The 3,648-nt window shown below is 29.8% G+C and overlaps 1 protein-coding gene across 4 annotated transcripts in view; it reads right to left on the bottom strand.

The window, feature by feature from the left end:
- Positions 1–3,648, bottom strand: part of LOC108691832 (beta-1,4-N-acetylgalactosaminyltransferase bre-4-like) — a 132,938-nt gene that overhangs the window by 42,296 nt on the left and 86,994 nt on the right. The gene's annotated exons all lie outside the window — the stretch shown is intronic.

Raw genomic sequence — 3,648 nt, 5'->3', positions numbered from 1 at the left:
CCGACCAAGAGCATCGGTAATAATTAATCACTGAGTAATACCGCGGAAACATGAATGTGTAATGAGACAAGGAGAAATACACGTTCAAGGCAAGGCCGTTTGTGCTTGGAGATATCTATTCCAACAGGATCAAGCCTAAAGGGAGGATAAAGCAACCCTTGGCATTGTACGCCGTTGCTTGTTCCTCTATCCTCGAATTCTCGATTCTGTTAAACCAAGTGCGGCTGCACTCCGGTATGCATCGCACGTCGCAATGCAGCAGCCAGAGTTGCACCAGAACGATACGCATGTGTCTGATTTTACAGAGAGAAAGAAAGAAAGGAGAATAACATGCAGAAATGTTTGCCAGTATCTATCGAAAATGGCTATGGTCAAGATTGTTCGCTTCAGTTCTCTTTCTGTTTCAAAGAATAAAATTTGGAAAAATCTCGACTAAATTTGGATACGTCGAATGATATTCAGCAAGTTTTTTTTTAAATTTATTGTAATCATGAATACATTTGAATGTAAAATAATATCAAAGTTTGGACATTGTCAAAAAATTCGATAAACGCATTTCTTTAAATATTCCTCTTTAAAAATACGTATTGTAAATTTAAATATAAACATAAAATTTTTTAATTAATTCATCGTGATAATAAATCCAACTTTAATATACAATATATTTGATATTATAAATTTGATATTATATTAAATACGTTATATGTATAAACATTTGTGATAAATTCAATCATTTTATATTTGTCAAAATTATATTATCATATTATCTGTAGTTATGTCATATACGTACGTTTTTTCTGCAAAGTTATACTCAACTTATTTCATTCACTGCATGCACTTATTACGAAATAAACTTATTATATAAAAAAAAAAATAACACGTCTTGCATATATTAGATTATGTTCAAATATAGAATGAAAATTGTTTAAATATAAAATTGTTTAAATATAGAATCACTTGCGATGTAAGTGATATTATTTTAAACAATTTTCCTCAGAAAGAAAGAGGATAAAAGAAGAGCGCAAAAATTGCGCGCATTATTCTTAAGTACACCACGCGCACGGTAAGTATCATCATGAAGTAACGCCATGCCGGTAATTTAACGACTTATCAGCAACTATAAAGAGGACTTCCTACCATTATCCCGGTAGTTTAGTTACAGTTTTGTTACGTCAATTGCCTTTGCAGTGTAACTTCTGGTAGCCCTTTCTGTTCGACATGGCGAGCGTTTCGCCGGAGGACGCAGTAATTGCGTTAACGTCGTCATTACGTTACATCGCCGCCTTGATAGCGCGCGATTTGATTATCGCAGTTACAAGTTAATCGAGTAATTGTGAGTCTCCCTAACGATCCTGCCTCGTTAACGATGTATACAGCTATAAAGGATGTATTTGAGTTGTAAACTCTAAGGATATCAGCAAATAATAAGAGTAAAAAAACAGAAATTGTTCGAAAAGATATGATCGATTTAAACTGGAAAGAGAATATTAAAGAAAATTTGATTGTATTATAAGATGAATATATTTAGACTCAAATATTATATAACATTGGTGAATTATAAATTAAATCTTGTCAGATTTAAATATTTATTATTCGAAACACGTAAAAGGTAAAAAAAGGATAAAAGTTAAACTGAACTGAAAATTATAAATTTAATTAAAGTTTAAAATTCTTCTTGAAAGTGATATAAAAATCTTGGAAAAAATTTGAAAAATAATTCTGAGATCAACACGCCGAGCTTATCTGGCCTTTATAAAAATTCTTCAAGTTTCAGAAACCGAACTTACGTTTCCAAAATAAGCATCTCATATATCATTCTGCCGTGCCACAGAATGCGATTTTATTTCTGTAGCACACCTCTCGAGAAACGCGATATAGTTGTCAAATCGATGACGTGAGTATATATTATACATCGCGATTTATTAAAGTTCAGAACACTTATTATAAAGAAGTAAGAAGGAAATTTAAATTTCATATTTACATATAAAAATCTAAGAAAATTTTCAGCGCACAAAACAATTTGAAAATTGTGATAAAAACAATTATATTACAATAAATTTATGTTTTAAAACAGAGAATTTGTGTCAAAGTAGTGAATTTGTGTTTTTAAAGCAGTAAATTTGTTTCAGAACAGATAATTTGTTTTTAAAGTAGTCAATTTGAAAAGCAGTGAATAATATTTATTACAATAAGAAATACAATGCATTTGCATGTGGCTATAGAGTATGAAAATGTGACCTCAGTGCATGCTCGCATTACAGTGTTTCGTGGCTGTGATAGATTTCCTAATAATTTCTTGAATAGTCGTCAACTTTAACTTAAAATATTTCGGTTCACAAAACAGAGCGACATTTTTTTCTTGTCAAATCTTTATTTTGTAAAAATGCAACGCATCGATTCAGTCTATTTTTATCAAAATTTGAGGTGAGCGGACTCTTCTTAATATTTAGCGTTAATTGTAATAGTATTACAATGTATTCTAGCGATACAATATTTTTAACTCTAAACCAATGTTGTCAAAATTTATACAAACCAGGGAATGTTTGAAACCAGGGAATAGAAAGTTACTTTTTAAAAGTAACAAATTACAGTTACTCGTTACCAAGTAGAAAAAATAATTAGTTATAGTTATTTGAAAAAATAACTTTTCGTTACTTTTCCGTTACCTTTTTAAAATCAAACGATCACCAATCAGATGAGTGCTTAGAGACTTTCTAGCCTCAAGCGCTATGAGTGGCTTGTGTCTAATCAAATCATCCAATCGTGTACTAAATAAATAATAAAAGGAATTGTAAAATTCGTTATCAAAATAATGTCATCGTAATCAAACTAATTATAAGTAACCGTTACAGTTATCAAAAAAAGTAACGCAATTATCAGTAAAATTACCCAAAAAGTAACTTGTAACTGTAATTTCGTTACAAGTAATGAGTTACTTCCATTCCCTCTTTGAAATCACTTAAAAACATCTTTAAAAAAAGACATACATATAGCTTGAGAAAACAAATGTTAGAATTAATAAAATAAAAATGTGATAAAAAACATTTTATTCGAAAATTTAAAGCAAAAAAAATAAAAAATATAAATTTACACTTACGTAGCTTGTCTGAATACAGTGCATATATGTATAACTTCTTTTATATACGGTATACGCACGATTGATGGCACAAGGCAGATGCAAGCCTACTATATCGATTATTTTTGTTTGTCATACGATCTTATCTTATTTCTTTCATTTAAAAGATATACAAACTATTGTATTACACATTGTAACTTATTTCCGATGCAACTCCTTAGTCTCCCCTATTGTACACTATTTACTATCGCACATTGATTAAAAATATTTTCGGCTATAATCAATATCACAGTTATAAAAAGATTAAAACTCTCATCAATGTATCCTATCCATGTCGTCATATCATTATCGATTAAATAATGCATCGTTGAACATCTAATGTTCGCGGACATTATCATTAAGAACTCGTCGACCTTAATGTCCTATAAAAATTCAATAAGGAATGTCGGATACATCTTTTGCACATAAAGTATCGTAGGAATTTATAATCTACTCTGATTAACTTTTTGAAAGCATTTTATAGATTCTTCTTTGTTTATTATTTCTGTTCTTGATATCTATTATGTTATTAT

Source organism: Atta colombica, unplaced genomic scaffold (genome assembly GCF_001594045.1).
Source record: "Atta colombica isolate Treedump-2 unplaced genomic scaffold, Acol1.0 scaffold52, whole genome shotgun sequence".
NCBI classification, from domain to species: domain Eukaryota; kingdom Metazoa; phylum Arthropoda; class Insecta; order Hymenoptera; family Formicidae; genus Atta; species Atta colombica.
This window is presented reverse-complemented; position numbering and strand designations above follow the sequence as displayed.